Source organism: Notamacropus eugenii, chromosome 3, assembly GCF_028372415.1.
Source record: "Notamacropus eugenii isolate mMacEug1 chromosome 3, mMacEug1.pri_v2, whole genome shotgun sequence".
NCBI lineage: Eukaryota > Metazoa > Chordata > Mammalia > Diprotodontia > Macropodidae > Notamacropus > Notamacropus eugenii.
The window spans coordinates 334,705,301-334,727,809 of NC_092874.1; the positions used below are offsets into that span (position 1 = coordinate 334,705,301).

Consider the following 22,509-nt stretch of genomic DNA (forward strand, 5'->3'; position numbering starts at 1 on the left):
GCCAAGCATCATCCTCCTTGAAGCTGCTTCCAGTCTCCCAGTGACTGACCTGCTGCATTTGTGTCTGTCTGAACTGTGTATCGTTGTTCCTTCAACTCTTCTTAAAATAGACTTTTCAACTATTGGATGGGGTATCTTCCAGGGGTATGCCAAAGCCAACTCATACTGGTTTGGGAGAGCTGATTGTTAAATTGTCAGTGTGTGTATTTATCCCTCAGAAGGCAAACCTTACAAATTGGGGCTTGATTTTTTGTTTTGTTAATTATTCAAACTTAAAAAAATAATAGTTAATAATGCAGGTTAAATTTAAAAATATGTTGTGTGTACATTTTTTTTCAGAATGCTAGTTAAACATTTACTAGCAAGAGGGTTATCTCCCTCTGGGCAAGTAGTTCTGCTGCCTAGACACATGGTCAATGGGAGAGGGAAAGAAGGGGGGAAATCTTGTCCTTTTGTCCAACAGGTGAAGAGTTGGATTGAATATTAGTCTCTGCCAGAACTACCTATCTCTGAGGCCTCACCTGTTTAAATCCGCTAAGGGCATGGCTATGTTTTTGCTCAGCCAATGACATTTCCCCTTTAGATTCATCAGAGAAAAGTGAAGCAAGGCTAGGAGAAAACAGCCTCTTGGCTCTTCAGCTGCCAGTGGTCTGCAAAAAAAGATTCGGCTTTTGCCATTGATATAACTGAGGGGTGGATAGAGCACCAGTGCAGGAGTCAGGAGGACCTGAGTTCAAATTTTACCTCAGACACTTGACACTCACTAGCTGTGTGACTTTAGGCAAGTCAGTTAACCCCAATTGCCTCATCCTGGATCATCTTCAGTTATCCTAATGAATATCTGGTCACTGGAATCAGATGTCTCTGGCAGAGAAGTGAGACTGGTGACGTGCACAGTCCTCCCTCACTCAAAACAAAGTCAAGTGTAAGTCATGTCATTATTTCTCTGATGGAATGGTCTTCAGCGACGAAGGACGAACACACACACAGCTGAGGGGAAGACAAGGAATGAGTCAACCCTCCCAACTCAAAACTCACATCCTTTCCGTTGAAATTGTTATTGGAACATAGGACATGGGCCTCTCCAAACATATAAAGACCAAGTCACTAATTCCCTTTAGAGCTGGAAGAGAATATGAGATTGAACTCTTCTTTTTACAGAGAAGGACACTGAATCCCAAGGAGGGGAAATAAGCTGTTTATGATCAAAGAGTGAGTTTGGAACAGAGCTGGAACCAGGACTCAGGTCCAATGCTCTTTCCATTAAATTCATTTCAATTCAGCAGGGATTTATTAAATGCTTACTGCGTGCCAGGGACTGTGCCAGGTGCTGTGGATACAAAGACAGAAATGAAATAGTCTCATCCCTCAAGGAGCTCACATTCTGAGGGGTATCAGCGTATATACTGATAAAAAAGGCAGGAAGCAAGCATTTATTAAAAGCCTACTGTGTGCCAGGTGCTTTGCTAAGTTCTTTTATAAACGTTGTCTCATTTGGTTCTCACAACAGCCCTGGGAGGTAGGTGCTATTTTTGTCCCTGTTTTACAGATAAGGTAACTGAGGCAAATGGAGATTAAGTGATTTATCCAAGGTTGTACAGCTAGTGAGTGTCTGAGGCTGGATTTGAACTCAAGTCTTACTGACTCCAAGCTCAGAGTACTATTCACTGCAAACAACTATCTGCCTGATGAGAGAGTAGAAGTCAGCAGAGAGGTTAGAAATGGATAAATAGATCTGAAAATCATGTCCATACAGAAGCAGTGACTATCCTGATGTGACCAGAGGGTATATTTTGGTGATGCATTCAGTCTAGTAACTGGCATCAGATCCATCCCTCTCCCAAGTAACTCTTCTTCCCTTTTTACGTTCCCTCCCTCCCTCCTCCCTCTCCCTACCACCTTGGAATTTGGAGAGACCTACTGAAGGATGGAGGGTAGAGAAGGATACTGGCTGCTGTTTAGTCATTTCAGTTGTGGCTGACTATGACCCCATTTGAGGTTTTCTTGACAGAGATACAGGAGAGGTTGGCCATTTCCTTCTCCAGTTCATTTTACAGATGAAGAAACTGAGGCAAACAGGGTTAAGTGACTTGCTCAGGGTCACATAGCTAGTAAGTATCTGAGGCCATATTTGAACTTAGGAAGATGAGACTTCCTGATTTCAAGCCCAGTGCTCTATGCACTGCACCACCTAGCTGCCCCAGGATATGGGCTTATCAGAGAAATTATAAGAGTTACCATTTTCGATGCTAAGCAAAAATGAAAGATACAAGATTAGAGAAATAGGGGGAGTTGGATGCAATTTGGGGTATGTATATGGTATGTTAGGGTACAGGGTCACCTCTAATCCTTAAAATCCAGCTTACCACTCACTATATGAAATCAGGGCCTAATGGCCCTGAAACCATTAGGCCTTTATTTTTTTTTCTTAGTTCTGTACCAGCCTTTTTTCCTACTCCTCCCCTACCACCCCCTTTTAACAGCTAATGCATCTATCACTCCTTTCCTAATGAGCATTCCAACTGCCCCCATGGGACAGATACCTTTCTCTGCATGAGAGCTCAAAGCAAGGGAGGGGGGTTTGGCCCAGAAGAAAGCCTAGATGAGGGAAGTTGGGAGGTGAAAGGAAGAGGAGACTAAGGCCTCCAGGAGAGCAGTCAGGTTTCACCCCTACTCTCCCCACCCCACCTATGCCCTCCAAGTGCAGCCAGTCGTGACAAAGGTGGAATGAGCAAAGACTCTGACTTCAGATGGGCCTATGAGATATCAGCCTTAGTGCTGCAGACCGCTGCTGGGTGGCTGGCCTGCCATATGGGCCGTAAAGAGGACTGAAGAGGATAGAGAACAGGAATTCGTTAGAAATCATAAGCACCATTTTTTAAAAATGTAGCAAGCTTCCCCTGTTTTCCACTCCAACAACCTTCATGTCTATCTACCCCCGGTCTTGCCTTTAACAACCCTTTCTCCTATACCTACCTCAATCAAGTGATCTCTGCCCTGATCTTCCTATCACTGGACAGATCAGGAAACCTGGATCATTTGATATGCTTATTAATGACATCCCTGTATGCTCTGGAAAAAAGCCAGGGAATGCCCTGAGCTCTGTCTCTTTTTTTGCAATACAGCTAAATGCAGGTGACCTTCTACATAAGGAGAAGTATATAGCTGCCTCCTGGTATGATATCCCTTCTACATGGCAGGGAGGAGGGTGAGGGTAGGGGCATTTCACCCCTGCAATCTGGGAAATCTGTGTAAAATGTTTTGGTCCTCCCTATATACCAGAGAAAATGTCTGAATTATTATGGTATTAAAAGAGAAAATATGTTGATATTATACAATACTATACATATATTTTATGCATTTCTAAGTTTCTAAACTTTTTCTGTGTTGTCTGTTCGCTTTTGTGTGTCATTTGCAACTTCCACAAAACTCCCCCAGAATTTCCATTTAGTTCCTTATGCCTACCCTCAATATATCAAAACCATGACAGGGAAGGTTATGTGGAAGAGATAACTGTACTAAAAAGACATCCTTCTGCCCCAAAATATCTTCCCATTCAGCCTATCTCTAATTTCTCAAATTCTGTTGTTAACAGCTTTATTCTTTGGCTTAGGCCATTTACTTGGTTAAAATGCAAATATTTTTGAAAAGGGCTATGCGATATATCAGCCTGTTGTGAGTCATCAGTTGGTAAGAATTGAAATATAATAATAACTAGGACTTTATAAATGTCATCTCTTTGGATGCTGAGGTTCTATTACTGTCTCCATTTTTACACATGAGGAAACTGAGGCAGACGGATTAAGTAACTTTCTCAGGATCACACAGCTAGGGAGTGTCAGATGTTGGATTTGAACTCAGGTCTTTCTGACTTCAGATCTAGCTCTTTATCCATTGTGCCTTCTGGTAGCCTCATCTAAACTTTTAATTTTAGTATTTAGACCTGGAAGGAAAAGAATCATGGAGATCTTCTAGCCCCGCTTTCCTATTTTATGGATAAGAAAACTGAGGTCCAGAGCTAGGATTAAAACTCAAGTTTTAACCTGCATTAAATGCTCCTTCCCTATACTGAGCAGGCTTTAATAAAGGGAAGGAAGGGAGAGACAAAGGCATCTAGGGATATAGAGAGCTCCATGACAGCAGAGAACACTGAAAGGGCAGATGTGAATGCAGAAACAAGCTTCTCTGTTGGGATTTCTTCCAATTGCTTTCTCTTCTCTCCTACATCACAGTCCTGTGGAGGGTCCAGCCATGTAACATGCATGCTGTATGTGGTGGGGGGGACGATGCAGTTTATCATGTTCCATGACCACAAACTGGGGCCTAGGGAAGGGGAGAATCTGAAATTACCTTTAGGGCTGGTGACTGAGGGGGCGTGTTTCTGACCTTGGGCTAGTCATTTCCCCTACTCAGGGCCTCAGTCTCCTCCCCTGCAAAATGGAAAGGGTTGTCAGTTCTGAATTTCTTTCCAGGTCTACATCTATGATCTCTGAACATGTTATTTCTCTGGTCTCAGCTTCCTTATCTGTAAAATGAGGGGGTTGGAGTAGATTGACCAAAGGCCACTTCTCGATTTAACATTCTGTGGTTGTATGAGTCCTGCTCCAGAGCGCAGATGAACCAGCAACTCATCTCAAGGGATAGCACTAAGACAGGAAGCCATTATCTGCAACTGGATTCAATCCACCAAATATTTATTCCTTCCCTAATCAGGGCAAGGCACTGTGCTTGGCACTGGGGATAAAAGGCAAAAGCCCAACAATCCTTGTCTTCAAGGAGTTTACATTCTCCTAGACAGGATACCACAGGTCTGCAGATGAGTAAACACAAGGTGATTTGAGTAAAGAGAATCATTGAGGAAGATTTCTCAGATGAGACAGCATTTGGTGGGAGCCTTGAAAGAAGATTTCTGGGGGGTAATTTGATAAGGGAGGATGTCCCAGGTAAGGGACAGTTTGTACAAAAGAACAGAGGCTGGAGACGTCGTGGTGAGTTGGGAGAATCACTAATAGTTCAGTTTGACTGAGAGTGACAAATAAACAAACAAATAAATATATTTAAATCTTTATTGCATCTGTACAGTCATTAATGAAGATAATCACCCAATGGGGCAGATCCCAAACCTTTCATCTTCTCTCCTCCTACATAACTCCTTTACAGGAGCCTGCCTAGTGTGCCAGTTCTTCTTCTAAATTCCTTGACATCACAAGGATGTCAGGCTGTGAGGCACGCTGCTCTCCATTTTTTATCTCTTACTCTCAGCACATGACCATCCCATCTTCATTTTTAGTCATGCGTCTCTGATACCACCTTCTCTGCTGCTTCTGGCACACAATTCTTTGTGGGCAAAATACTGAAGACTCTTCATGCCCACTATACATTTCTTCATTGCCTTTGAGTAACTTACAACTTGAATTCTGGGTGGAAGAATTCTTGTGGTATTCCATGGTTCACAGCCATACAAAATCACTGAAAAGATCTTGGTGTTCAAAAGATGGGCCTTCGTTTCAGGAGATTTGCTTAGCCAATACCAGGGGAAAGACATTAAGCATGAATTATCTATTTAAAGTATAGCAAATTGATTCAGCTAAAGAAGCTCTCCTGCCTCTTGGTTGTCCAGTGTGTTCCGGTAGCCAAGCCTTAGAGAGAGGCTAGAGCACCCTGTGGTTGTTTTGTACTCTAGTGACCAAGAAGTAATGTAGACAGCCCAAGCTTTTAGTCCTCTGAGCCAATCAAGTCTCAAGGAGAGTTTCATTACCTTTTAAGGAAAAACTAGCCTAATTCACATAGCAGCAGGAGTTGGGGTACGATATTGCTCTCCCCAAATACTGGTTGCTAAGGTCAAAGAATTTACCACATAGCAGCCAGCCTACTGGTGATCAACATATACACATTTAGCTTGGCTGGTCCTCAGAAAGCAGACCATACTTAAAACTCTTCTTTCATGGTAGAACTTACCAGCATTTACAGAGAAGCACAGTCTTTGAGAACCCAAGGTCACCTCCACACTCCAAACAGGCATCAGAATAGAGCTTTTGTTGTTGATGAGTCATTTTTCAGTCATGTCCTGCACTTCATGACCCTATTTGGGATTTTCTTGGCAAAGATACTGGAGTGGTTTGCCATTTTCTTTTCTAGATCATTTTACAGATGAGGAAATGGAGACACACAGGGTTAAGTGACTTGCCCAGGGTCTCACAGCTAGTAAATGTCTAAGACCAGATTTGAATGCAGGAAGATTAGTCTTCCTGCCTCTAGGCCCAGCACCCTATCTACTGTGCCATCTAGGTGACTCAATAGACATTTATGGAGGATAAATTTAATTTTTAAAGAAGGTATGTTGGAATCAGGTTTTGTTTGTGAGATGCAATAGGGAGCTACTGAAGCTTTATTAATATGAGAGGACAGGGTCTGATCTTTGGAAGATTATTTTGCCAGCCGTGGGAAGGATGAATTGGAGTAAGGGGAGATTGGAGGGAGGTCAATTATACTAATTCAAGTTAGACCTGGGATGATGAATGGATAAAAGGAGAAGGATGTGAAAAATGTTGTAAGAGTAATGATAAGACTTGGCAACTATTTTGATTGGGGAAATGAAGGAGAAGGAAAAGTCCAGGATAAAATGAACATTACTGATCTGGGTGAGTAAGAGCATGGTGGCACTCTCAACAGATAGGAAAATTTGGAGGAGAATCAGGTTCAAGAAGAAAATCGACTAGTTTTATTTTGAACATATTGATTGAAGACGGTCACAGTGGCTTGGTGGAGATGCCACAGGGCTAGAAGTAAGGAGAGAGGTTAAGGCTAGATGTATAGATCTGGGAGGAAGACTCCCTGCTTCAAATCCGTCCCCACTCCAATCTGTCTTCCGCACAGCTACCAAAGTACAGATCCGACCATTTTACCCTCACCTCACTAAACTCCAGTGGCTCTCTGTTACGTATAGGACCACATACAGATTCGTCTCTTTGGCGTTTAGAGCTCTCCCCAGTCTGGTCTTCCCATTCTTCTTAGCGCACTGGGCCATTCCATGACCTCCAGCCACACTTCCTTATCTTCTGTTCTTTATGTGTATTATACTCCATCTCCCATGTCTGACTTTGCACTGGCTGTAGCCCACACCAGGAATGACCTCCCGCAGGTCCCCCTCTTAGAATCCTTGACTTCCTTTGAGACTCAATGCAAGCACCACTTTGTGCAGAAGGCCTTTTTTGGTCATCTCTCCCCACCTCCCCGCCCCCCCAGTTTCTAGTAGCTTTCCTTCTTAGGCTACCTTCCATCTACATATAATGAACGTACCTGTTTATGTAACTGATGGAGCTTGGCATGCTTCAGCTGAAACCTTAAGTGGATTTCATGTGGTGAATAAAGGTCAAGTGCCAGGACTAGAGGGAACTGGGACAAGGGCCGACCAGGGAATTCCTCTCTTTCATTCTTGCTAGTAGTTTTATAAGGTTGGGCTCCTGTGCACCAAAGAGTGAATACAGGATTTCAGAAAAACTGGAAAAAACTTACATGAACTGATACAAAGTAAAATGAGTAGAACCAGGAGAACATTGTACACAGTAACAGAAATGTACAATGATCTACAATGATTGATTTAGCTCTTCTCAGCAATACAGTGATCTAAGACAGTTCCAAAGGACTCATGATGGAAAAATGCTATCCATATCCAGAACTGATGGAGTCTGAATGCAGACTGAAGCGTACTATTTTCATTTTTTATGGTTTTTTTCCTCTTGCAAACTGTAATTGTCTTGCAAACTGTTTCTTCTTTCACAACATGACTAATATGAAAATAGGTTTTACATGATTGCACATATATAGGGCAGAATAGAGGGAGAAAATTTGGAATTCAAAATTTTATAAAAAATGAATGTTAAAAATTGTCTTTATATTTAATCAAAAGATACTATTTTAAAAAGGAGTGAATGCAGGTTCAATTATGATACCTTTCTCTCTGGTATTTATTCATGTCTTCCTCTTACTATGGCTGAGTGAAGGTCATCCACAGGGCTGTCCTTTGAATTGACTACTGAGAGCATCTGTTATTTTCATTCTAGACTAATTCTTGTCCCCCCCAATGCATATTATAAAAAAGACAATTAGGGATAGTGAGCAACCATATTTATCCAAGAAAATCATAAAACAGAAACTGGGGGAAGCATGCAGACTATACCATGGAATAAATAAGAATAAATGTGCTCTTTCACTCCAGAATGAGGAGGAAAAAAATCTCAACTTACCTAAGAAAAAAATGATCTTCCTGAAAAAGTCCACTTTTAGTTGCTCTGGGGCTCAAGGGTCATGTGACAGCATAGCTTTCCCCACCTGCCTTGGGTTCCAGGCACTCCTGTTAACCATTAAAAATATGGGTCTTCTCTCTCACCAAGACTTTCTTGAACTTCTCTTTCACGGATGGGGTATATCATATGCAGCATCACAAAGCCTTCACAGAATCAACCAACCCACTTAGGATGAAGGTGTTATAAATACATTTTTTTTCCTCAAGAGTGTAAGATCTTTGAAAGGAGGGATCATTTTTGTTTTTTCTCTGTATTCCAAATCCTTAGTACCATGCCTAGCACATAGTAAGGACTTAATAAATGCTTGTTGACTGATAGATCACTCTACATAAAGATGAACCCATGGGAACTGAGGAGCTCACCAAGAAAGAAATAGAAGAGAAGGCAGCTAAAGAGAGCTTTAGGGGATAACAATGCTTAGGGTAGGATGATACCGAAACAATTAATGGATGTGACTGCTAAGCCACTACTGGTGATCTTTGAAAGATCCTGAATTATGGGAGTGATGCTAGTAATTCAAAAAGGGGAAGAAAGTGAAGCCTGTTAACTAAAAGCCAATGAACTTGATTTTGATTCTTGGAAAAATTATAGAAGGTATTATAAAGGGATAGTTAGTGAACATCAAGTAAAGGAAATAGTGATGACAAAGAACCAGAACAGTTTTATCAAGAATAGGTCATGCCAGAATGACATCACTTCCTTTTTTGAACAGGGTTATTAGATTAATAAATCAGAGGACTGCTGCAGATATAGCTTACCTAGACAGTTTAAAAAATGTTTTTATTCTGAATTAACACCAAAAAGGAACATTTCTATATACAAAATAGAGCAAAAAAACAATCACATGCAAAAACACAAATTTTTATTATGTACAGTCTCTAAGAGATTCAAATATCACTTTCTTTTTTAAAATAATATTTTCCCCAATTACATGTAAAAAGAATGTTTAACATTCTTTTTTAAAAGTTTTGAGTTCTAAATTCTATCCCTTTCTTCCTTCCCCACCCCCCTCCCTGAAATGGTAAACAGTCTGATAAAGATACAATCATGTAAAATATTTCCATTTTAGTTATTTTTTGGAAAGGAAGAAAGAAACAAACAAAAAAAGAAACAAAGAAGCAAAGAAAGAAAGAAAGAGAAAGGAAGGAAGGAAGGAAGGAGGAAGGGAGGGAGGGAGGAAAGAAAATAGTATATTTTGATTTGTATTTGGATGCCATCAGTTCTTTCTCTGGAGGCAGATACCATTTTTCGTCATGATTACTTTGGAATTGTCTTGGATCATCATGTTGTTGACAATAGCTAAGTCTTTCCCAGTTGATCATCCTACAATATTGCTATTACTGTGTACAGTGTTCTGGTTCTGCTCATTTCACTTTGCATTAGTTCTTGTAAGTCTTCCAGATTTTTCTGAGAGCATCCTGCTCATCATTTCTTATATCACAATGGTTTTCCACCACAGATAACACAACTTGTTCAGCCATTCCCCAACTGATTAACATGCTACTTTGAAAACTATTCTGTTTGTTTTTCCTTCTGAACTTTCCGTGCCTCTTTCAATGCTTCAGTGACTCTTTTTTATTTCTCTTTTTTCTTTTTCTTTTGTTGAGACCCTAGCACTAGTTTCCCTTTCTCCTAGAAAGGGATCTCTGGGGATCTTTTTCCTCATCTAAATAAAGAAAAATACTATCCTTCTAACAAATAAGTATAGTGAAACAAAATAAATCGATACATTTTCCATGTCCAAAAATGTATGTCTAATCTGCCCTTTGAGTATATCTCCTCTGTCAGGAGATAAATAGAATGCTTCTTCATCAGGCACTCCTGTGAACCATTGCAAACTGTGGGTCTTCTCTCTCACCCAGTCTTTCTCTAACTTCTCTTTCACATTCGGCATCACAAGACCTTCGTCGGATCCACAGACCCGTTTAGGATGGAGGTATTACATGTACATTTTGTCTCAGGAATGTAAGCTCTCTGTATGTAAGTCCTCTGGAATCATTTAGCTGGATTTTGACAAAGCATTTGACAAGCAGCTCTTATGATATTCTTAGGCATAGGGTAGAGAAAAAAACATCAGTCCAAACCTGATTGAATGATTAGACCCAAAGAGTAATCACCAATGACTCTAGATCTTTAGTGAAGTGCCACAGGTATCTGTCTGTGTCCCTATGCTATCCAACAACTTGGATGAAAGAATAGATAGCAGCACTTATTGGATTTGCAGATGATTCAAAACTGGGAGGGACAGTTCCAAAAAACTTTGATAGGCTAAATATTGGGCCAGATCTATTAAGATGAAACTTAATAGGAATATAGTTTGCACTTGAGTTCAAAAAAAATCAAATTCACAAGTACAAGACGATTGGAGCTATGGGTTAGAAAGCAATTCATCAGAAAGAATATCTGGACACTACTGGACCACAAGCTCAATGAGAAAACAATGTGATCTAATAGCCAAAGACTTCATTAGGAATTACAGAATCACAGAATGTCAGTTTTAAGAAACCTCAGAGGCTATCTTAGAGAGTCAATCTGAACAAGAATCTTCTCTACAACAAACCCAATAAGCAGTTAAGTTCAAGACCCTCAAAGAAGGGGAAACCACCATCTCTCTGTGTAACCCATTCTGCTTTGGACTTGTGTTTATTAGGAAGATTCTCCTTATATTGAGTTGAAATCTGCTTCTTGTAATTTCCATAGGTCAACATGTGGTTTGAGTATTATCCCTGGCGCCTATTAGCTGTGTGATTATGAACAAATCCCATGACTTCTCTGAATCTAAGTATTTTAATTTGCAAACTGGGAACAATAATCTCTATTTAACTTATCTCATAGTTTTTATGCAGAAAACACAGTGTAAACCTCAATGTGTTATAGAATTTAGAATTATTCTCATTTTTTCTGTTTGTGTTATCATGTCTAAGCTAAGACTATGCTATACACTACTAAAATGCCTAACTTTTATATTGGGTACTTATGGTTGTTTTGCCAGCTCAGAGGGGCTAAAAGCCAGGAAGGAATAGGAAGCTAGAGGTGGAAAGAATTGGATGCAGGGGAGGGAAAGAGGAAGAACCATCGATTTTTAAAGTCCGTCATCTGCTTCAAGCCCCTTGGGTTCCAGATAAGGAAACTGAGATCCAGAAAGAGGAAATGTAGAGATTGGATTCAAGCTCTGAATCTTGGAGTCCATTGTCCCAGATGACTCACTCTCTAAGTTACCATCCTGTCCTTCCCTCTGGGAGGACATCCAATGGACCAGAATATTTCTCTGTCAGCAAAGACAAGCCCTAAGTCTAGAGTATTACAGACATGGCCGGGAGTATTGTGAGACTCAAATGAGATAATGGATATAAAACACTTTGCAAACCTTAAAACACAATATAAATGCCAGTTATCATTATTATTTTTGTTAGCCTACACTCCCCAGGCCTCTGGTCTGGTGATGACTTCATTCCCTGAGCCTTCTACTGTACTCCTGCTGAACTCAAGCAATAATTAGAGGGCAAAACACAGTGTGCTGGTAAATGTTTAACAACCAGGCTCTCTGGGAAATTGGGACAGTAGAGGGGAGAGATAGACAGGGGTTAGGTATGCACACACACTTTTAAGTTTGCATCTGCATTAATAAAACTTTCTTGAGTCTAGACAATGAACAATGAAGACTAAATCAAGCCCTGATTTGTAGTGATTGCTGTGTAAATGCTCACGCAGAAAATTTAACAACTGAGTCTCGTAAGCCGGTCAGAGCTGGCTCCAGCACACCCTTGAACATGACTCAGAAGGTACAAAGACCTCCATCTGTCTTCACAGAATCATAGGACATTCCTAATTTCAACAGTTCTACATTCTTCCATCCAACTCCTCCTTCCTTATATTCTGAAACCAAGTTTGAGGTTTCCTCTGCCATGGCCACACACTAAACTGAATAGCCAGGGACAACCAAGGCTGCTTGATTCCTATCAAATGCCCAAGTAACCTATCATTTCACTTGTTTCAATCCCTCTCTAAACATCTCCATCAACAATCCCTGTCTCTTCCCAACTCAGAATTGCTTATAACAACCCAAATTCAATAATATAGACAATTAGCAAGTTGAGACCAACCTGAATTCCAACGTGTGAGGTGATGTCATCTTGGTTAAATTGAGGGTACCCAAGTACTCCTAGGAATTTGCTCTTAAAGTGCCTATAATCTCCCAGGAGACTCCCTCCCCACTCTTTAGTCAAGGAGCAGCTTCCTCTTATTTCTCTATTGTGGTCAACTAGGATTGATCTCTCATGAAGATGGAAACCCAAGTCTTGGGGTGGGGGATAGAGATTGGAGAATTTCCCCAGGTGCATGCATTCAGGCCTCTTCCAATGAGACATGCTCTGACCCCTTACTAAAGGGGTTCTAGTTGATCTCTTGCTCCTTGTGAACGTGGTGGTGGGGGGGGGCAAGGTTATGCTAAAGAAAATTGCTGAATGAATCAAGAAGAATCCATTGTGTGAACTTTAAAGGGGAAGAAGAGGCAGCTTTCCACATCTCTTCTGAAGGGACCTTTTTGTTGGGAGAAAGCTCATGTCAGCTGTCCTTTGAATTTCTAGTGAGAACAGGAGAGGACTTCTCTCCCCTTCCTTCCTCCAGCAGCAGCTTTGGCAGCAATGTGGCAGTGAAAACAGAGGCTTTCCTAGGTGAGTCTGACGTTGGACTTCAAGTGCCTGGTTACCTCATCTGCATCTGTTCCTGGGTGCTAAATGGCTGCAGGAAATACTTTCTTTAACCCTCCTACTTCCCGAAGGAGGGAACAGTCACCAAAGGAATTGTCTTGGAACTTGAAAGCTCAAGTCACCGCCCATCTGGCCTGAAGCCCTGGACCTTGGGGTTTTGTTCAGACAATGCAGACTGAGGTGCAAGGGCGATATTTGTCTAACAGTCTCACAAATCTCCTGGGAGTCTTTTCCTCTCAAGAGAGTATAATGGATAATGGCTTACTGTTCCATGTTTTAAGTATTTGTTAATGCATGCTTATGAGTCTTCTCTGTTTTTAAGTATTTCTTTAGTGATGGAGAAAAGAAATAACTCTCCTGTACCTAATATCCACTACTTTGTACATCGATTAATTTTTCCTAGAAGTGATCCTTTGGGGGAGACAGTAGACATAAGTCATACCTAAGCTTTATATACAAGTGATTCCCTCCTGTAATCTGGGGTGAGGACTTAATGAGCCATAAAGTGTGGGAAAAAAATTCTGCATACCTTCTCCTTAAGACCAGGTTCTTCCAAAATTGACCCTGGTTCACTTCAGCCAAGATTCTACATCCCTTGTAAGAAAGGGAAGTGATTTCTCATCGCCACCCCCTGGCCCTGTGCTTTTGGTAGCACTGAGTAATTTTTCTAGATGGGATCGTGTCAATCCCTTTGGGGATGGGTGGGGAGAGAGGAACCTGAACATGGCCCATACGTAAGTTAAGAGATGTCACCAAGAGCGTAGGTGCTTTGTGGGACCATGGAACAAATATTTCACTTTCCCCTCAGATTGCCCTGCCTGAGCAGACACTCAAGGTCCAAGGCCCCTGGCCTGTCAAATCATGGCTTGGGTTTTTCAGGTCTCAAAATGATCCTACCAGCAACCATTCACTCTTCCAAGAAACCACTTTTATTTTCAGTTAGCACCCAAGAATGCCTAGCTTCTCAAACTTATGAGGTGCTGCTGCTTATGATGTTAGAAACATCTGTCTCTCAGGACTTTTATTTGTTTTTGTCCTCAAGAAACACAAAGCATAAGAAGCTGGAGATTTGAAGTCTAGTCTCAGATTCACTGAGACAAACATATATTCTCTGCCCGCCATGTGCACGAACCTCCAAAACTGCTGCTGAGCAGAGGGGGGAGGGTGAAATCTCTACCCTCCCCCCCAAATCCCACCCTTTGCCAGAAGTCCGAGGAATAGCTGGAATGAGTTACATCTCAACAAAGAGTCATCTACAAAGAGATCAGAAGCTGCCTCTCCTCACTTCTTGTGACTCTCAGAGAGGACACATCTTCCTGGCCCACAGTCTTCTTTGGTACAGCCTTTTCCCTCTTGTCCCCCATCACAGGGACCAAGGGACCAAGAGAAAGGAGTCAGTTCCACAGGAAGCACCCTAAACCAACTTCCCCATTATCACTCAGGGACAGCTGGGTGGCACAATGGTTAGTATGTTGGGCTTGGAATCAGGAAGACTCATTTTTATGATTTCAAATCGAGCCTCTGACACTTACCAGCTGTGTGACCCTGGGCAAGTCACTTAATCCTGATTGCCTCAGTTTCCTTATCAGCAAAAATGAGCTTAGATAAAGAATGGCAAACCACTCCAGTATCTTTGCCAAGAAAATCCCAAATGGGGCCATGAAGAATCAGACATGACTGAAATGATTCCACAACAAGTATTATATGGCACTTTAAGATATGCAAAGTACTCAACAAATGTTATCTCATTTTACCCATACAACCACCTAGGAGGTAGGTGGAATTATTACTCCCATTTTACAGATGGGGAAAGTGATTACATGACCTTCCAGTTAGTATCTGAGTCCAGACTTGAACTCAGGGTTTCTTGACTACAGGCTCGGGACAATATACACAGCACCACCTAGCTGCTTGGCAGTTTGAGGATGCGCTATGAGCTAGAAAAAGAATTAAAATTTTTCTGCTTGTCTCCAGAGAACAGAAAAGATGTAGGAGTAGTGGATGGAAGCTGTAGGGAGGTATTTTTTGCACTTGACATAATAGAATAGCTTTCTAACCATTAGAACTGTCCACCCAGGGATCAAACATCCTCAGAAGCATCCTCGCTAAAGGTCTTCCAGCAAAGCAGCATGTCAGCTGTGTTGTGGAGGGGAGTCTTCTTCACACATGGGCCCTGCTACATGGCCTCTGAAGTCCCTTCGAATTCTGAGAGTCTGTCATTGTGTGATCCAGCAAGCGACAGTGAAGAGGAATCGGACAGGTGGGATGGAGGCCATTAAGGCCACAGAAGGAGGCCACAGTCAATAGGAAGGGTTGGCCAGGGGTGTCAGAGGCTGCCCAGAGGCTGAAGAGGATGAGCACTGAGGGAACCAGCTCAGGTGTGGTTTCTCTTCTGTGACTGAGAGGAGTGAGGAGAGGGTAGAGGGTGTTCTGGTGCCCTTGGGGAAAGGAAAAGGGCTTGCCTTGGTATTACTTAAACTCTGACCAAACAAAGCAGTTATAGAAGGTGGAAAAGGGAAAGAAGGATTGAGCTGGCATTAGGCAAGATGGACAAAGAATGAAAAGGGGTTCGGAATGTAGAAGAAATAATAATTTTATAATAATATAATGATTATATATGATCTAATCATTCTAGATTATACAGTAACTATTATTATAGCGCACAAAGAACTATACATGTTATCTCACATTATCCTCACAATAATTTAGTGAAGGAGGTGCTATTATCTCCATTTTATCCATGAAGAAACTAAGAGAGATTAAGTGACCTACCCAGGGTTCCATAGATAGTAAATATCTCGGGAAGGATTTGAACTCAGTTGTTCCTGACTCCTGACTCCATCTCTAACACTCTATCCTTTATAATCTCGACATAATGGAAAATTGCTAATGCATAGCAGACTAGCCTACAGGGTAAAGAGGACTTTTTCTCTCTGGGTATTCTATGTGGAAATCTGGAATAGGCAGTGGAGAGTATAGGAGTAGGAGTCTAGAGTCCTGAATAATCCTAGCTCTGCTCCTAACTAGTTCATTGTGTGACACTGGGCAACTTATTTCACCCCCTTTCCTTATCTCAAAAATGGGGATAATAACAGTTTCCTGCCTTTCTCTCAAGAGTAGCAGTATTAATAAAGTAATGGATTCGGAATGAAAAGTATAGTGGATCACATAAATAAGATATTATTATTTCCAATTTAAGGCTCATTCCCATTTTTCGTTACAAGTTATTGGCTTCTCAATGGGGCTGTGCTAGACCTAGTACATATCAAATTGGATAAATACAAAGACTGTCCCTTCCATTGGGGGTGACCAGAGGGGGAACCATAGTTTTTTAATATTTTATTTTTCTCCAATTACATGTTAAAACAATTTTGAACATTCATTTTTAAAATTTTTGAGTTTCAAATTCTCTCCTCTCCCTTCTTCCTCACTAAGACAGTAAGCAATCTGATATAGATTATATGTGTGCAGTCGTGCAAAACACATTTCCATATTAGTCATGTTGTAGAAGAAGACAGAGCAAAAAAAAGCACACAAAAAAATAAAGTGAAAACTGTTATGCTTCAATCTGCATTCAGACTCCATCAGCTCTCTCTCGGGATGTGGATAGCATTTTTCATCATGAGTCCTTTAACATTGTCTTGGATCACTGTATTTCTGAGAACAGCTAAGTCATTCACAGTTGATCCTTGTACAATATTGCTAAGGAGCCATATTTCTTACATCATCTCTCTACCAAATAACTTTCAGTGGCTCCCCACTGCCTGTAACAATGGCTCTTAAAATGTGGCCTGCAGACCCCTGGGAGTTCCCATGACCCTTTCAAGGTCAAAACTGTTTTCATAATAACACTAAGATGTTATAATTTCTAAAATGGTAAATATAGATAGATTTAACCCACGTAAATGAGAGCTCTTAGGGGGAAGCTCAATAATTTTTAAGAGTCTTGAGCTTAAAAAGTTTGAGAACCTGAACTGCTTAGCTTGATATTCGAGGGATAGCCCTGACCTTCTCCATTGGGGAAAACTGCTGATGGGCAGTATTCAAGGTCCTCGGCAAATCTAGCTACACCCTCCTTTTCCGGCCCTCATATCCTGCTGTACCCATACACAGTCATCTGATTGTATCTCTTCCCTGTTCTTCCCATCACTTTTCCATCTTCAGCACCATGGCTTACACTATTTCTCCCTCCTCTCTTCTTTGTTGTAGACTTCAAGATTCAGTTCAGGACCTACCATCTCTATAAGGCCTTCTTGACTGCTATAGTCCTCATGTTTTTCTTCCCTTTCTGAGCTTCTACAACATTCATTATTATATTACATCAATACTATACCTAGTATTCTTTTGTATTTCATTTGCATGTCCTGACCCTGGAACCAGATTATAAACTTCATAAGGGAAGGGAATAAGTCTTATTCATGTTTAGATTGCCAGAGTCCTGCACACAGTAGGCTTTCTGTAATTGGTGACGATGGTGATTTCTACCTGAAGTCTCTTTGGTCATAATTTGAACCTGAATGGAGAGGAGATATGCCCCAGGTTATGTTTTTTTTAAAGTATGTTTTTACATAACAAACATCTACAGATTGTTCCCTACTTCATGAGAGATCTCATACCAAAGTAAAATTAATAATTCAGTAATTTTACCTAAAAGTACATGCAATACTTGGACATGTATAGCAAATTCCAGCTTTCCATTAAAAAAGAAAGTAACAGAAATCTGTTTTTTCTTTCTCAACCTCTCCCTCATTGAGAAAAAAATAGAAAAACAAATTTCTTATATCAAATATGCATAGTCAGACAAAACAAATTTCCTCAGTGGCTGTATACAAAAATATGTCATGTGTGTCTCATTCTGCACCCTAAATCTATCACCACTCTGACATGAATAGCACATTTCATCATCCATCCTATCATGAATGGTCATAGCATTGATCATAGTTCTTACAGCTTTCCAATCTGCTTGTTTTGATTTGGTTTGATATTGTAATTTTTAGTAATGTTTATTTTTTAAATTTGATTTGATATAATTTTATTTTATTTGAAATTGTAAGGCTGATCCCTTCTCTGGGGATATAGCCTATTGCCCACCACTCCGTCCTTTACAAATAAGTCAACAAACATTAATTAAGTGCTTACTCTCTGCCAGGCACTCTTGGGAATACAAGTGCAGACAAAAATCCCTCCCCTCACAAGGACTTACACTCCAAAGAGGGAAGACAACATTTAACAAGGTAGGGAAGAGACCCTTGTGGGATCCTGGTGAAGGAAGGAATACCAAGAGTCAGGAACAGAGCCTATGGAGGAATGAAGGAACAAACCTGGCCGACCTGGGCACCCTCCCTAAAATGGAGGGTCCTGGAGGAGCCCAGCAAGCCATGGAAGGAACTGCAGGAGGGGAGTGATCTTTCAGGATGAGAATCCGCTCTTTTCTTCTTCTTGGGAGGAACAGAAGCTATTTCAGCAAAGTCCTCCCTAGTCAGTATCATCAATCTTATGGCAAGAGACTTAATAAAAGTAATTGTAATCCATGATCCAGGATTCCCCCAAGACTCAGAGCTACAAAGACCAGATTCAGTTCTGGACACTGATTCCAAAAGGGTCATTTTTTCTCTTTGGCTCATTGCCTGTACTTGGCATTGCTTCAAGAAAATCTCCTGAAATACTTAGGACATATAGCTCATGTCTAATTTTACCTAAATGTTCCCAGCTTCCATACAAGCATTCAAGGTATTCATTGCATATTAGATAAGGGACAACCTTTATTTCATCCCACAGAATGACAGAAAGGATTCACAAAAGCCCCAAAACAGATTTTTTAAAAATCATACAAAACACTCAGCCCATCAGTTCCTACTGGAAGACAACTAAATTTGGGGTTGCTATTGAGACAACCATTTGACAATCTAGGGAATCCTTCCCTCCCCCAGAGTACTGCACAATCCCCTGATGACTTGTAGTACCACCCTGTCAGTAAAGTAAACATACTTTGGGGGCTGCTGAACAAATAGCCCCTATCTAATCAGGCCCGCAATATCCAAGTAACTCACTAGCTTTGTTGTGTAAGTAGGATCCTACACAATTCTCTCTTCAAAGAGCACAATATATTAGGAAATCCACTTCTCCTCCTAGTGGTCCAGGCCCCAGATTCTGAAATTCAGATGACCAATGACATGCTGCCCAGGGGAACTCCGTTCTCTAGCTAGAAGGCGATTATAATGCCTAGAGAATTCAAAATCCTTCACACAGTAGTCAGAGATTCACCAGCATTTTCCATGATTTAACCTCCTGGGCTGAGTGTAAGTTGATTTGAACCTCAAGATGGGCCTGTTGGGTAAACAGGAGTATTAGTATCTCCATTTGACCAAGGGGAAAACTAATACATGGAAAAACTCTAGGACTTACCCAGGTGACATAACTAGCTTGTAGAGAATATTAACATGGCATACTAGGGGGAGGGGGAAACTGGCCTGATAGGAGTTTTAGGCTCTAGTCCAGGGGTGGGGAACCTGTGGCCTCAAGGCCACATGTGACCCTCTAGATCCTCAAGTGCAGACCTTTGACTGAATCAACTTAACAGAACAAATCCCTTTACTCAAAGGATCTGTTCCATAAAACTTGGACTCAGTCAAAAGACTGCACCCGAGGACCTAGAAGGCCACGTGTGGCCTGAAGGCCAAGGGTTCTCCACCCCAGGATCTAGTCCTTGTTATATCATTAATGTTCTGTGTTTCTTTGGCCAGTTTCTTCACCTTTCTCATTCTCAATTTCTTTTGTAGGACTAGGATATAATTTTGGAACCCCTTTGGAATCTGGACTAGCATGAGGGTCTCCCATGAACAATGCTGGAATTGTCATGTGGTACTGAGACTTTTTCACTCTCAAAGGGAGATTTATTCCACTTTTGTGACTAATCAACATATTTTCAGCTTTTTTGCTAATTAGGCTCACAGCCCTGCTCCCACTAGCACACTCAGCAGCCTCTAGAGACACATTTTTTTTTTCAACCTCATCTGACCCATTCAACAGGAAGGCTTCAAAGATGTCCTGATAGGTTAGGGTGACTGAATGACTTTCATTTCCCATCATGCACCTAGTAGATACAACTAGGATCATGCAAATTATTTTGAAGCTTCATTTAAGTCTCAAGGAGAGAGTTATCAACATGAGGAGTTTGGGGGCAGAGCTATCAAGCTTTATCTTCCATTTCTACTAACTAGACAAAATTCCTTGCCCTCTTTAAGCTTTATTTGTATAAAAGGTAGTCTGACATATTCTAATGTTCTTTCTAGAATAGTCCCAGGCTCTTACAGAAATCAGATTAATTTGTCACCACTAAAATGGTGCATTTGAGCAATCATTGTTCAGTTGTGTCTCACTCTTCATGACCCCATTTGGGGTTTCCTTGGTAAAGATACTGGAGTAGTTTGCCATTTCCTTCCCAGCTCATTTTACAGATGAGGAAATTGAGGCACACAGGGTTAAGTGAAAGCTAGTAAGTGTCTGAGAGCAGATTTGAACCCAGGAAGGTGAGTCTTCCTGACGCCAGGCCTGGCACTCTATCCACTGTATCATCTGGCTGCCCCATTCTCCTTTGTCCTTCTGCTGCCTCCTCACTTACTTTCCCTCCTCTCCATCATTAGTTTTAGCAAACTCCTACCCATAGGAATGCAGCTGGAGGGCCTAGGTTGCCAGAGAATCTGTTTAGAGAGTAGTCACTGTGGAATTTTGTCTAAAGCACTGAAAAATTTACCTGTAGTAAAATATACCAGATTGGGTAATCATGTATGGCCAAATTCATACCATTTGGGGCCACATTGGAGCAGCATTGGACAGAGCTCCAGAGATAACCCCATGGGAAGCTGGAGCACATCTGTCTTCAAGGGTTGATAATAATGCCACCTGGTATCCATCTCTAGTGTTTCTCTCCAGGGAGTACAAAATACTTTGCAGATGGCTCTTGCTTGTGGTACAGGGGAAGTCACACTGTCCTGGCAGTCAGGTGACCTGAGTTCTAGGCCCAACTCTGCCATTTATTTGCTAGATGCCTTGGGCCAAGTCACTTCCTTCTCCTCCCTAGTTTTCTCTTCTGCAAAATGAAGGAGTTAGGTTCATGAACAGCTGCTCCAATGGTTCTCCAAGTGTGAGCTTGCATACTAGTTCAAGTGGCTTCATTTTTACGAGGTATGTCATCAAATTTTGGATGCTATGTTATTGCCAACAGAATAAAATTTAGAAATAATGTTGTTTATATAAAATTTTACTTGTCTAGCATACGCAGCATGGGGGGGCATAATATTCTCGATATAAACAAAACTTGCCTGTTACACATACAACTCCCCTCAAACTTATCAGATTTATTCAATAGCTACTTTCATTGAAGGGAAACTACATACATAGTCTTCTGAATCTCCTATAAACATTGCCAAATTAAATGTTATTGTGCCATGATTCCTTATGACAAAGAATAGTGGACTGTGAGCAAAACCAAATTTTGAGAACCACTGATCTTATCTCTAAGGCCCCCTTCTAGTCAGGAGTATGCTGGTAAATAAATGTTTAATAACCGGCTCACCCCCCAAAACTGTACCCACAGCACACTTTTAATCTGTATGATTAATACATTCTCTATCATTTTCTTAAGTCTAAACAGTCAACAAAATAATAAATCAAGCGCTGTTTTGTGGCAGTTTTCACGCTGAAAATTTAACAGTTGGCTGGAAAGCCTGCTAGAGCTGACTGCCTCCAACTCGAAATTCCATGATCTCCTTTAGCCTTTGAGGGAAAGGCTGGAAAGGAACAGGCGATCATCCTTCCTGTTTTATGGATGAAGGAACTGAATGATTGTTCAGGAAAAGGTTGGTTAGACTGTTTTTTTACAGTTACATTGATAGGCTCATCAGATGCAGGTTACTTACTTAGAAGTTATCTACACTAATCCCCTCCTTTTACAGATGTGGTTACTGGGGCCCAGAGAGGTTAAGTATTTTGTCCAAGGTCACATTGGTAGCGAATGGAAGAGCCAATGATTTAGAACCAGGTCCTGTCATTCAAAATCCAGTATACAATGAGCAAATGATGGAGGGAAAGGGAACCCAAGAACCCAGCCATCCTTCCACTCAGGCTCTTTGCCTTGATAGTAGGGTATACTAGAAAAATAACTGAACCAGAGAACTAGACTAGGGTTCTAATACTGCTTTCACCACTAATTTTGCTGTGTCTGTAGCAAGTTACTATGCCTCATTTAACTCATTGGCCCAGGGCCACAGGGGAAATGATACCTGCCCTTGCTATCTCACTGGGTTGTTATGATGCTGGAATGGGATAGTGGATGTGAAAATCGTTTGAAAAACATAAATCCCTGTAAAATCTGAGGCTCTGTATTCTACTGTCATCATTTCCCCCCCTCAAACATCTTCCAAATGTGAGCTGCCTTCTCATTTCCCAGGGGAGGTTGTACTGACTGGGGCCATGCCAGTCCCTAGGCCCCTCAT

General features: G+C 41.2%; 1 protein-coding gene and 1 long non-coding RNA gene across 19 annotated transcripts in view; one reads left to right on the top strand and one right to left on the bottom strand.

Annotated features, from left to right (window-relative positions):
* RAI1 (retinoic acid induced 1) overlaps nucleotides 1–22,509 on the top strand; it is a 305,090-nt gene that overhangs the window by 42,458 nt on the left and 240,123 nt on the right. The gene's annotated exons all lie outside the window — the stretch shown is intronic.
* Nucleotides 6,699–22,509, bottom strand: part of LOC140530986 (uncharacterized) — a 202,907-nt gene continuing 187,096 nt past the window's right edge. For 12 of the 15 annotated variants that reach the window (XR_011976214.1, XR_011976223.1, XR_011976219.1 and 9 more), the window contains 2 exons: nucleotides 7,300–19,342; nucleotides 6,699–6,779 (listed from right to left, as the gene is read on the bottom strand). This is a non-coding gene — a long non-coding RNA (uncharacterized lncRNA). The remainder of the gene's footprint in view (nucleotides 6,780–7,299; nucleotides 19,343–22,509) is intronic. The other 3 variants (XR_011976215.1, XR_011976222.1, XR_011976217.1) reach the window with 3 other exon arrangements.